This window comes from Macrobrachium nipponense, chromosome 42, assembly GCF_015104395.2.
Source record: "Macrobrachium nipponense isolate FS-2020 chromosome 42, ASM1510439v2, whole genome shotgun sequence".
Lineage (NCBI taxonomy): Eukaryota > Metazoa > Arthropoda > Malacostraca > Decapoda > Palaemonidae > Macrobrachium > Macrobrachium nipponense.
Window position 1 is genome coordinate 26,104,547 of NC_061103.1, and position 15,000 is coordinate 26,119,546.

The window sequence follows — 15,000 nt, forward strand, 5'->3', positions numbered from 1 at the left end:
TTTAGGCTTTCCTACCGGGCTATCCCCCAAAAACAACGACAAAGTAGTCTTTAGGCTTACTCCCAAAGTAAGCGAAAACGAGCGACAATAATTCAAAACCTACATTATCAGAATGCCGCCTTCTCCCACCAGAAAACAAGCTAGCCCTATAAAGCCCGGCCAGGGACCCTGAAATAACATCCCCCGGATCGGTTCAGATTCGTCATTGGCCCACGAACGATCTGTTATTGAAAGATATTGAAACAGTTCATCAAACCGGTCATTACAATGTCAGACCTAATCACCTCCGCTAAATGTTTTGAATCCTTTATTGAGATAATGGTCGCATTGTTATTTGATGGAGCTGTCCATCGCTGCAATCTGCGTCACTAATTGATTGACAGGAAATTATCTCTCATAAAACAGGGGACGAGGAGCGACAATAACGGAGTTCGTAAGGGGGACTCACACGGCCCCTCTCTCATAATTACAGGTCGTCCACGCCAAATCTACTCGCCTTTATTACGTTACAGGAGCGTTGTTGAGGTGGTATTAACTTCAAATTCAAATGGCGTCTGGAAGTCTGGAAAATGGTGCCATGTGCGATGTCAAGAGAGAGACACTGAGATTACATGAGCAATGATCCAGAATTCTTGCTGCTCAGGACAGAGGAATAGAGTTCTGGCAGGGTTTCTTAATTCTTGTATTTCAGTTGAGAGAGAGAGAGAGAGAGAGAGAGAGAGAGAGAGAGAGAGAGAGAGAGAGAGAGGTTACGCCAGTTTTCTTATAGACTGAGAGAGAAAGAGAATAATCTAAACGCAAATGGTACAGATTTCTTAACCTTTAACGCAACAACAAAGACGAACTCGATCATTTCCGAACTACTGCCGACTAAGTAAAACTAAACTTTTATACCAACATATGCGATATAACCACTGGCACTCATTCCTCGATGCTTAACTTCCAAGAAAAATATGCTGCTGTGACCCACATGGCGTTTTATGAAGGCATCATATTCTTTCGTTAAATATTCATCCGGCATTCTGCAGAAGAATATGAGCTTGCAAGTTATCGTTCGAGTCCGGCGCATGCGCCTTTCAAGTCAGCCTCCACTTAAACCTTTGAAAAGGTATTATTTATGTGCATTGGTCGGTATCACTTTGCTCCGGCAGCTAACGCAACATAATGTTATTTATGTAAACATGAGACCTTCATTTCTACTAAACTGATACTCTGAGTAGAACATACCAGCAGTGCTTTCACTGATATTACCAGTCAGTTATGAAGATTAAAAAAAAAACTTGTATATCTTTTTCAAGACAAATTTTAAATTTCAATAAACCACACATGAAGTGTAAGATGCTTTCAAATATTTGTAGCATTTGATCTCTTATTGACGGTCATGGCAACATTGTCCTTTATTTTATATATGCCAGGGTAATGTAAGGAGTCATATTCTCAAATCTTGGTTTGTTAATTATCTATAAATTTTAAATAAGGAAGTGTTTATTAATATGCCACGATCCCGCTTTAAGGGTATTGTTGCTGAAAATATAGTTGCCGTGCACCTTATACATTCTTATTATCTATTTTTATATCTTTCTCATTACCGAGGAGAAGAACGGAATAAAGCTGAATGCCGTTGAAAAAGGAATTACTTATCTATATGTATATACTACATATAGTATATAATATGTATATACTACATATAGTACTTTCTACCTAATTTTTCTAAGCTCTTTTTCAAATAGTTTTTTATTGATGCCTTGTTCATGATGCAAAATCTATAAAATGTTATCAAATAGACAATATATAGTTACCGTGACGCTAGAAATCTCTCTCTCTCTCTCTCTCTCTCTCTCTCTCTCTCTCTCTCTCTCTCTCTCTCTCTCTGACGAAAATCTTAACAAATTGTCAACAAACGTCAATCTATTTTTTCTTTGGGCGGTGGGGGGGGGGGGGCGGGGGTGGGGAGGGGGGGGTGGGGGGGAGGGTGAGGATTGAAAGATAAACTATGTATTCCATAAGACTTTCGCATCCCACTATACACTTACAGAATTTTGTTATACGCGAAATAATCTCTCCAACAGGGTGTAGTTTAACATAGGCATATAATTTTTTTTTATCAGTTTTTTATCAGACTCGAAAAGCTTATAATATATGGTCTCTTTTAGCTGCAACGGATTAACGATAGCGATAATTCGCGGAATCGGATTAGCTACATTCTATTTTTTTGTCAACTGATTGATAAGAGTATACCAAATAAAAAAAAATTTCTTATATACTTTTTTTACCTTAAACGAGGAAAAATATAGTAATCAACATATCACTTGAGTACTGAGTTTATCGATTTCATTAGTATTATTATTATTGTTAATGATGGTGATGGGCGAACCAGTATTGTTACTTAAAGAGACTGTAGCATTATTTACGGAACTCCTAATAATACATAACACCACACACACACACACACATATAAATATATATATATATATATATATATATATATATATATATGTATAACTGATTCACGACAGTTTGGAACGTGAGAAATGCATAAATAAGTTATAAGCCACAATGAAAAGTGAAACACTGGAGTAGCTGCAGTCTGCTAAGTAAAGGACGTTGAGTTGAAAGATCTTGCAGCTACTCCAATGTTTCACTTTCCTTCGTGGCTTATACCGTTATATATATATATATATATATACTATATATATATATATATATATATATATACTATTATATATATATATATATAATATATATATATATATATATATATATATACACACACAGTTAGAAGCAAATAACTGATAGGGCTCGAGAAATCATTCTTCGATGCTGAATTCTTCAGCACACGAATGTTACAAGAAATTCATTATTTATGAGACTCATTCCCAACAAGTTCTTGTAACCACAGCAGTCGTAGTAGTACATTTTATTAGTAAAATATTATCAACATCACAATTATTTGGGATATACATTCCGCGCAACACTTTTTAAAAAGAATATGGGGAAAAAGTATACATTAAGTTAATGTTTATGCTCATATTGAAATTAGGGACGAACAAGTACTTACAGGTATTAATTATTTAGACAATTAAACAAAATTAAAATAAACGTTTTGCAAGCATTTAATTACTTTAGAAACATTACATATCCCTTGCCACATTAACATTACTTTGCTCCTCGAAGTAGATCCATATTTGTTAAATAGAATATTACATTTATTCCATTAGATCTATCAATAAGCAATAAGGACCTTCCAAAACTGATTAGATAATATACGAAAATAAATGCATCTAAAGTATGTTTTATTATTTTCATGCTCTCTCTCTCTCTCTCTCTCTCTCTCTCTCTCTCTCTCTCTCTCTCTCTCAAGTCTCTTTTACTAGATTCTTAACCTTACCTCATTCCCAAAAATCAAGGGACAGGAGCAGTCGTCCGCGGAGTGCCGGGCTCCCCCAGCCCCCCCAAACCCCCCCCCCCCCCCCCCCCCCCTTCCCGTCCTCCCAAAACCCTCCCCCCAAAAAGCGAAACGGTCGAACGAGACTTTATGAGAAACCAATGGTAGTTAATCTTATACTGTTAAACAGATTATTGACCGTAACTTATTGAAAAATATACTAAAGTGATCGGGATACGGCCCGGAAACCACATTGTATCAGCAAATACCGAAGTTGGAAGGGGTGGGGTTTGGGACGGCGTAAAATAACTTGGCCATTTTTGGGACCGAAGTAAACGTCCCGGCCCGCCCGCCGCCGGAATGTATTAAAAAATACATTCATGGACCCGAAAGCACTTATTTTATACGAGTGCGTTTGAAACACATAGGGTTCCTTTTTTCTTCTTCTTCTTATTCTTTATTTGCCATTCTCGTTTCATATTCGGGAACATTTCATGGACAGTCAGGGTAAGGAGTCTGTTTCTCTGGATTTGATATCGTACCGGATCATATCTTGTAGCCGTATATATATATATATATATATATATATATATATATATATATATATTATATACACACACACATACACATATACATACACATTATATACAACACACACACACACACACACATATATATATATATATATATATATATATATATATATATATATATATATATATATATATATGCATGTGGGGAATTAAATGTACTTTCAATGTGCGACATTTCTAGATCTGTGCAGTTTTCAAATAGCTACATCTATGGTGCAGTTTACAATATTACGAAACTTGCAGTATAAAAAAACCATGCATATAATATAATATTTATAATAATAATATATATATATACTATATATATATATATATATAATTATATATATATATAAATGCAGTGAAAAACTGCTCTTTGCATTACTCTACGCATGTTGATACTGTATGAACATATAAAAAACTGTTCATTTTCAAACAAACAAACACACACACACATATTTATATATATAGTTTGTTTGAGCGTCAACATTTTTTTATATTCATACGACAATATAAAAAAGGACATACAGAGTAATGAATGTAATCTCCTTGCAAATCCATATATATCCATAATGTACCTATACTGCAAGTTTTGTTATATTGCCAACTACAATATCAGATGTATATGAACAATGCACAAACCTAGACGTGTCGCATAAACAACGTGTATTCAACCCCACATGCATATTTATGCGTGGCAATTATAAGTATACAGATTGGATAATTATTGGCAACAGGTATGTACATGCGAAAAAAGGTTATGGTTATCATATGGGATCTGAATATGTATAAGTACATGTATGCCTGTTGATATTATGTAATAAAAGGCTGTGGTTAACAATTTCTTGTTATCATATCCTCCATGACATGTCAATATATGGTTTTTGGCTCTACAAGACTCCTAGGCATAAAAAGTCACGCACAATGAAATAAATATAAATCCAAAATTATATGTATAAGAGCAAAAACTGAATTCTGAAACAATACAAGCTAAATATTTCACTGTTTCAAAAGACAACTTTTGCTCATTTACATAATCATGGTTTTCACTTACAGGTTAAGCATTTTATTGTTTCAAAAAAGTTTTTTTATTATATCAGTAACTGTGGATTTTTATATATTTTTTACGATTTCCATTCACAGTAAAGTAATATGCTTCATCTTTATGCAAATACTATGGAATGCTCATAAGATCTATGCGAAGTTAACTCGTTACTTTTCCCCCCAAGGGATAGAGTACTGACTCACAGGAAAAGGAGAATCAAGACAATTTATAGTAATCAGCTTCTGTTAGGGAGTTATTCCGAGAGCTTGAAGACACACACGACAAAGGATTGAGATGAGATAACAAGATATGAGACGTGAAGAGTTTCTAGAGTTTATAAAAGTACCATAAAACTGGATCTGGATGAACAGTTCAAAAGTGGTGATAAGAGAGTGTGTATATATAGATATATATATATATATATATATATATATATATATATATATATATATATATATATATATATATATATATATATACACGCAATGCGTGCAGAAGGTTTTACCGTTATTCTTAGAATGAAGAATCTGGCTACAAGCCTTTTCTGCTGTGTTCTAATAACTGCCTAGTAATCCAATAAAAGGGACTGACTACGTCACCTAATTCTCTGTATAAATTAAAAAAAAAAGCACTGTAACTTTCTGAAGATAGCCAACTTTTATGATCACCAAAGAGGCTTAGCTTAGTGTAAAAAGTTCAAAATAAATTTTTTGATCACTAATACGATTCGACCCATAATTCTACTTCGTGGGAAAACTAAGTACTTTCAAACAAGTTTTACAGATAATTTATTCATTCGTAAATAGATTCTATGCTTACCACACGTACCTGAATGTATTTATTTATAAATATAATGTAACTGTATGAATCTACATAAGTACACACGCATCGAGCCAAAATATTCAAACATTAGAAGGGAGAGAGATCAGTCTATAATTTGAACACTTTTGAGATCAGTCTATAATTTGAGCACATTTGAGATCAGTCTATAATTTGAACACTTTTGGAGATTTAAAAAAAATTAATATATGTTGCAATTTCACCGCTTGATAATATGAAATTTCCTGACGGCAAAAAAAAAAAAAAACAAACAAACAAACAAACAAACAAACAAACAAACAAACAAAACAAACAAACAAACAAACATAATAGGAGAGTACCAATTTTTCTGTGGATCAAAGGCATTTTGTTGGAGAGAGAGAGAGAGAGAGAGAGAGAGAGAGAGAGAGAGAGAGAGAGAGAGAGAGAGAAATTCAAAATCGTAGTATTGAGTCTATACTGATCTTGGCAAAGTTAACCAATATCTTAGTGTTTTAAATCTCAAGTTTTGCTTTTTTTATTACATATAAACATAAATGGATTCTTTCTTGTCAATATTCGAATTATTAACACTTATGACAGCATATATTGATGATATTTAACTACTGGGTGGTATTAATATTAGGTCATTAACATTGACTACTAAAGAATTTCGTCTCCTCATATTTCCTGCCTTTCTTACAGTGGTTACAAAAGGAATTTTCATATTTTTAAAAACAGTTTTGATTTTCAACCATTTGGTGAATTCGTATTTAATTTTCCTTTCTTTTTTAAAAATGAACACTGACGTCAAATTCCATTCCCAGATGTTAAAAATCCACTACCTACACATTTGTTGACAATTATTTTCATTAGAAATATATATTTGTTAGCATTTTAATGAAGGAACAATAAATGTAGATGCTACTTGACATTTTAATGAAGGAACAATAAATGTAGATGCTACTTGACATTTTAATGAAGGAACAATAAATGTAGACGCTACTTGACATTTTAATGAAGGAACAATAAATGTAGATGCTACTTGACATTTTAATGAAGGAACAATAAATGTAGATGCTACTGACTTACAGGGTAAAGTAGTCTTACTGTGGAAATCCTAATAATTAGAAGGCCGGCATTCTCACTTACTCGGGGAGTAAGCCTAAAAAATATTATTTATTTCTTTTTTTTATGTTGTTGTTGTTCTTGTTGTGGTGGTACGAAAGATTTTAGAAAGAGCCTAAAAAGATTGAAAAAGGTGTTTTGCGTTGAGTTTAAGATACAGGAATTTTAGGATAGGATATTTATGATTTATTTGTTAAAATGAAAATGCAAAAAAACAAACAAGGTGCATGTCGAACAGTACAGAAAAATTATTTCTAATAAAATATAGCGTATTCATTTCAATTTTCGTTGGTGAAACACGACTCTATTTGACTATAGATTTTATCACGTTTTAATTTAAGTTAATAGTTAAGAACATATGTTTATAACTTAAACTTTTCTTTTTAATTCTTTCGAGTGATTTCTTGACTTGGTTCATCTTCCTGCTTTCGTTACTAACCAAACCACAATTTAAGTAGGACCCAAAGGCGATATATTTATTCATCCTAATATCTCAGAATTTCCAGGAACTTTTATAACTGTCACTCTTCGTCTTTAGTACCTTTCTCATATGTCCGGGAAAGAGAAAGAAAGAATAGAAGCACAGAATGAAAAGACACAAAGAGACTGATAGCCACACAAATACAAAGAGAGAGAGAGAGAGAGAGAGAGAGAGAGAGAGAGAATAAAAATCTCACATGAACTACTGAGTTTTCGGCGATATCAAAGCCTCGTTAATGGCCCGGGGGAGAGGGGTAGAGGCAGAGGGGTAGGACAAGGACTTTCATTATAACCTCTCCCGTTTCCAGAATCTTCGCTCCCTCTCAAGAACCCGAGAGGCCAAAGTTACTCGCCCCGTAACAGCTCACTAATGATTTGATTGTCCTCACGGAAACTTCAAAAGAACTGCTCTTAATCAAATACAATTTGTCGAGTGGCAAATTGAAAGTGGGTAAGTGGAAGGGGAGGAGGAGGAGCAGGAGAAGAGAGAGAGATAGAGAAAAAAAAAGTTATTAATGAACACGAGTTATGGCCACTCAATTATATAATCAAAAGTGATGACTAGGGCGTCTTATTGAGCACCTGATTATGGACTTAGCCGAGGGAGAGAGACCCTGCGCCTCTCCTTTCATTGAATTTCTGAAACATTTCTCTCTCTACCCCCCCCCCCCCCCCCCCCCCCCCCCCCCCCCCCCCCCCCCCCCCCCCCCCGCATAAAAAAAGAGGCTTGCGTTCACTTTTCCAAAAAAAAAAAAAAAAAAAAAAAAAAAATTACGTATTTACTTTGTCATTTTGATAAACTTTGTTAAAATAAATTGAAAGGACTGACCAGTGTGTTGATCAAGAAGTATCAATCAGACACTACGATGGAAAAAGCTTTTTCCAGACGGACGGATGTCATGATACATTTTCGGTGCAAAATAGTGTATCCAAAGCCACTGCATTTTTTAGAGCGCTTCCGAATGTGTTTAAAAATCCAGGAAATATGGCAGTACATCAATTCCCTGGGAAGTCATGGCTGGACGAACAGACGGTGGCTGCAGCGGTAGAATGTTACAGCAAAATGTGGCCCAGGGACAGAAAAATGTCTATCCGGGGTGAGTGGAAAAAATGTCGACACTTTCTCTTATAACACACATATGGATCTATTTTTTTTTAACCAAAGGATTTTTTTTTTTCAATGGACGGAAGGGGTAGAATATTTCGGTTGTGATATTATCTTTAAGGTGCTCACATCAAACCCTTTTCTTAACTAACAGTTGCCGTTGGTATACGTCCGGGTTTGGGTTGACTGGTGGCTGTTGGCAGGTTGCAAACTGTGGACCTTACAAAATTAAGCAATGTCTTCATTTTTATTGTACCATCGTAAATCGTATAATCGGCATTGAGCTTAGTTTTGTAAGGTCCACAGTTGGCATCCTGCCAATGGCCACCAATCTACCCAGTAGCGACCGGGCACCAGCGCGAATTGTTAGTTAAGGAAAGGGCATGAATTTTGCAACTTAAAGATCAGATGTGAACCGCAAGGTTCTGCCCTTTTGGCCCCATCCCCTAAGAAGAAGAAGAAGAAGAAAAAAAAGGCGTTTTGGTAAAAAAAAAATATATATAATTGTATATGTGAGCTATTAAAGTGTCGAAATTAAAACTGAAACAGCAGTGGTGAAAACACGAATATCCTCTTCACCCGAGTCTTGTGCTCACTCCTTGGAAATTTAAGTCCCCCATCTGATATATATCTTCCTTATTATCTGTCTACTGCTTTTTAGGGTCATTTTCTCCTGATCTAATCATCTTCCTACAATCTCGCTTCTTGACCAAACCATCTGAAAACATATATTCGTCTCAACACTGGTTTAATTCTTTCCTTCATCGATTGCAGAAACAATACTTCTATAGTTTACAAAATTTTCCTTGCAATACACATGAAATAAAGAGCTCATGAAATTATCTTTAGTTTAGCTAAACTAACTAGTCTTAAATAAAAGTATTTAAGCATGTTGACTTTGCCGTTACAGCTGAATATCACTTATTCCTGCTTTAGTCTCGTGTATATATATATATGTTTTCACAGCATATAAATGTTTACAGATTTTAATACAAGCTTTTTATAATCCTAAGAGCAAGACAAGCTTCCATCCGCATGGCAAATAATTTTATTCGGCGCAGATGAAACAAGAATACTAAATGATAAACTACGAAAAGGCCACAACTGAGAATTCCATTCGAGCCCTCCATCACAGTTCCAATTAATAGAGGAATATTTCATTTTCAATTCCACAACACTTGAACTAACTATCAGGGTAAAAGCTTCGGTTAGAGCACGTTTGGTTTAGTTGAAATTATTCAAGAAGTATTACGCACCTGTACAGAGAGCAATACTTTAAAAGACCATTTTTACTGTTCTTCATTAAACACGCATAGAAATAAAGTTTCCTTAAATATATTGGCATTCAAAGCTTATACTCGCACACATAAGGGTATGCTATATTCAGGTGCATATATTAAGCTTTATCGTTCTTTGCATTCATAAGAAATTCGTTACTATGAAAAAAATCACGAGCCTATGTAGTCGATCTTTCTTTGCATAAAAATTACCAATAGGAAAACCTGGGACTTCATAATATAAATATTATCCACATTAATTTATTTAGCCATAAATAGCTTTTAAGGCATTGGTTCCCTATGTTTCCTTCCTTTTATCTCATTTTATTTTACGGGAAAGATGTCAATTATCTAAGTTTCCTATGCATACGAAAAAAGTGCAAAACTAGTATTTTGTAATAAAAGGTCAAAATATGGCGCACACAATAAGCAAAATGGAAACAATTGAATAAGTTCATATTTTTTTCCCTATGACGGCAAGATATCAGCCACTTTTAATTAAGTAGTTGTAACTTTTCCTAAACATTTACTCAGACACAGGCACACAGATGCCAAAACCCCTTGGAAAACTTAATATTATAAGTTAATTCTGCTTTCATACTAATATTTTATCATTTCTTCAGCTTTAACTTCCGCAGGACAAATCTCATCTTATCACAATATAACGTTTTCCATGACATGACATATACATTGCTATTTACCTCAAATATCCAGGTCGTTTCGCCGAATCGCACGTATGTTACTTCTCTTCTCTCTCTCTCTCTCTCTCTCTCTCTCTCTCTCTCTCTCTCTCTCTGGACAGATGTCTTTCATTTGCGTATGAAAGACATATGAGCCCGTTATTATGGAGTCAAAGGTGCATTTCTGGGTGGGGTAAGGAGGAGGAGGAGGAGGAGGAGGAGGAGGAGGAGGAGGAGAGAGAGAGAGAGAGAGAGAGAGAGAGAGAGAGTTCCTCGTTCCTCATGGTTTAATTAAGGGACATCTATCATGGTATTCATCTAATTATAAAGAGCAATTTCTTTGAATGAGCCATACTTTATTAATAATTTAATCACTTATCGAAAAATATGTAAAAAATATATATACAAATTAAATAAAAGAAAATTTTAGTTAGTGGTTGTTTGTATAAATCACTTTCATGAAATGTTTTAAAAATAAAAATAAATTTTTGAGAGCCTGATTTTTTATACGTCAGGTTCTAGGAAAAATAGGTTTAATGCGTGTGGAATTCTAGAATTACTGTAAACAACTATACATATCTATTTTTGTTACCTAATAAATAGGATATGTTCAAAATCTGGAGATGCGAATTTTTTCATATTTGAAAAATTACATAATTTTTAACAGATATATAAATATAAACTTAACTTTTTTTCATAGTTCCCTTAGTTCCAGAAGTTCTTTATTCCAGAGGTCCTTTATTCCTCACACCTTCGGAGTGTGGAACAGCCGCCTCCCTGAAGATACCGTGCAACTGGAACTAAAGAAGTTCCTCGCTGGACGAGTGGTTGTTGCGCTCGGCTGCCAATCCGGTGGTCCGAAGTTCGATTCCCGGCTCGGCCAACACGGAATCAGAGGAATTTATTTCTGGTGATATAAATTCATTTCTCGATTTAGTGTGGCTCGGATCCCACAATAAGCTGTAGGTCCCGTTGCTAGGTGACCAATTGGTTCCTAGCCACGTAAAAATATCTAATCCTTCGGGCCAGCCCTAGGAGAGCTGTTAATCAGCTCGTGCTGGTTAAAACTAGGTATACTTTAATTTTTGAAACTAAATAGTTCAATTCTGTATTTTAATAATTTTACTTGCAGTTTTTTCCCTCTTTATTTATTAATTTTTTTTCTTGTTTTTTTTTTTTAATAAGTGATCTTTTTTTTTTATTTCCAGTAGATTCTGTAAAACTTATACTTAACTTTTTGGAACTAAATAAGTTCAATTCTTGTATTGCAATAATTTACTGGCAGTTTTCCCTCTATTCTTTTTTTTATTTGCCATTAGATTCTGTTACTTATATTTAATGAACACCATATACTTTGGAAGCTTGAATTTCAAGTCAAGGACCCTTGTAAGCTTGTTCCATATGAATAGAGTTCATCTTCTGAATAATAATAATAATAATAATAATATAATAATAATAATAAGAATAATAAAATAATAATAATAATCAATAATAATAATAATAATAATAATAATAATAATACCCGCATGGCACAGTCTGCCATCACAAGCATAAGATAAACAAAGGTTATTTAGAAAATGAGGTTCAACAAATGTTTTAGAAAACGAGGTTAAAGATTAACGTAATATTTAAATAGCTGTAATTTCATACCCAATTACCTCAGCACTGCCCTTTAAATCTCCTTATTGTAAGTATTTTATCGCGTATTTGTTTAAATGTAATGAATGCAATTAAACCTTTGTTTGTTTGAAATCGGTGTTTTCCAATTCCCCCTCTAATCATTATTACAACTTATCCCTTGATTGTGGAAGGATATAAACGAGGCACACAATCATTTGTTCCTTTAATTTTTTCTTTTGTTTCATAACACCTCTCTCTCTCTCTCTCTCTCTCTCTTTTTTTTTTTTTTTTTTTTTTTTTGTCGCATTTTCCCGAACTGTACTGGGACCTTCCTGAAAAAAAAAAACAAAAAAACCGGGACACCATATCTTCAAAACTAACCACAGAATCTTCTTCAAAATCGTCTCACTGTGTTTCCCACAGTCGCATTACCCATACATATCTACTTAGATCTAACCTAACTTAGTGGCATGAAAACAAAAGAAAAAAAAAGAAAAAAAAAATGGGGCTGATGCAATACTGGCATACATCTAGGGCAATTGACTGCGTCCGGGTCTATTAGTTTATGTCCATTAGTTTATCACCGGATTTTCTCCAAACTCTGGCATGAATTGTTCCCGAATTACGATCACAAGTCTGATCATCCTTGTCTGTGCATGGAATCGACAATTCTCCTACTTACTGCAGATTTGTGATGACTTTTTACTCTTATCGGACATAAAAGGAATCAGTAATTCTTGACTGTTTTCTGTTAATGGCTCCGACATGTTTAATCAGGAATCTATAAAATATACAATTATAATTTGATTTCTTTATTAAACTCAGGCTGCCAATTCAGGCAATGGGCAATTTCGGCCATTCAGCGCCTGTAGGACGCCGCTAACGATCAGTTATACCTGCGCAGTAATAATTGAACCCACTAACGTTCAGTTATACCTGCACAGTCGGCCTGTGCAGGCAAAACTGAACGTTGGTGGGTTCAGTTTTGGCTGCACAGGCCGACTGTGCAGACATAACTGCGCAGGTGAGAGAGAGAGAGAGAGAGAGAGAGAGAGAGAGAGAGAGAGCTAACAAACGGTTTGCATCTATGGGCCACAGGGACATCGCAAATGTCCCTTGGTAATGCCTACGGTGCACCACATCAGGTGCACTAGCTGCACTAACTCTATGCGAAGTTAATGACAACTGCTCCATAACAAAATCTCAATTTTGACATTTTGGACTCTAGACTCAATATGAAATGATTCTTACCGATGTACGACGATTTAGAAACACGTAATGAGAAACTCATAATCAAATCAAGAGAAGTAATGAATTCGGTTTTATGTATTTACAACCGCTTGTAATGGGCATCCTTGTTCTATGCCCCTTGAGGGCGGGGTTAGTAAATAAGCCTAACAAGAACTGTTGTAGGGCAATTACATTTAGTTCCAGATTTCATCAGGAAAGTTTCAATACCAGAGAATTCTTTTCATTCGATTCTTTTTTTTTTTTTTCCTTTTTTTTTTTTTTTTTTTTTTTTTTTTTATAATTTCTGCAGGTCTTCTATCGACGGAAGCAGTTGGGTACCTAGCTATTAGTTTAGAGTGGTGGTCAAAACCCAGGATTAAAATGGGTATGGGGCATGCAACCTCATCCCTGACATATTACTGAGTACCACTAGACTAACACTGACTTGCGCCACTGGGGAAAAGGAGTACAGTGGAAAGTAAACATTTATGGTTATCTATCATCAATCTGTAATCAAATCCGAGTTTATCTCTTTTTGGGGGTAGGTAGGGGATATATGACACATCCACACTCCTCCTGCAAACCTGTTTGTCCGCCCGGGTGGAGGCGGAGTAGGTAAGGGATCGGGAGGGTAGAGGAGACATGACGGGCCATCAAGCTAGTCAGTCAATGTTATGGCATCTGCAATATAACCAAACATACTAAGTTCAATGCAAGCTTCATAAACAAATTTAAAAGAAAAAAAAAAGTATAGCGAGAAGGCAGCCACTAAATACAGCTAAACCTAATTACACAGTACATTTAGAAATAAAACTCAATTTCTCTTCAGAACAAAAAAGAAAAATATACGTATAATGTTCGGCAGGATTGCCTTACGAAATACTCCGCGGGGGATTCAGTTATCGTTTTCCATGAAGTCATCATCTCCCGGGGCACTTCATTCTTCGTCTGGCAAATGTTTACTGCACTCCTTATCTGGTAAATGTGAGAGCGCCTGAATAAAACATTACTTCCAAACAGCCAGGCTCCTTTAAATCCGCGAGGGGGAAAAGGAGATTTTATTGATTTCCTGATTGATGTGTGTTCGCATTTCTTAAACGTGGGGATTTGCAGGGTGCTTAACGTGTATACATATACATATACATACTCATATATATACATATACAAATACAAATGCTTCCACATATACTGGAGTTATGCTTTATATAAATACACACAAAGGAGACATGAATAAACACTTATGTAACTGTGCACATATATTATAAGAACAAAACTCTATAGAAAGCCTTGGTAAAGCTTAATAATTCTCGAAAACTCTATGTAGTGATTCATATCCGAAATATATTTATATTTATATGAGTGTCGATTTGGGTCTCCATTTTGTGTATTTTTCCTTAACGTTATGTATTTATACGCACTACAATAATTAAAATGGGAATATTAATAAACATCAAGTGAACATTTATCACTCATACTTTAAATTAAATTCCATGGTCTACCATCGCTTACCTTTCAACAAATAATCAAGTAGATTCAGAAAGCACATAAATGACTGGAAGATATCATAACAAACCAGCTCAAAAATGACTGACAATTTGTTTTCTTTTAATGAAAAATATGCAATGTAAATAAACCGACTTGACCAACTGATTAAGAGAAAGACAACAGAAGCCTATTAAT

At 34.8% G+C, this 15,000-nt stretch overlaps 1 protein-coding gene across 2 annotated transcripts in view; it reads right to left on the minus strand.

Annotated features, from left to right (window-relative positions):
- The window catches only part of LOC135213026 (nephrin-like), a 620,764-nt gene that overhangs the window by 407,392 nt on the left and 198,372 nt on the right, over nt 1–15,000 (minus strand). The window lies entirely within an intron of this gene.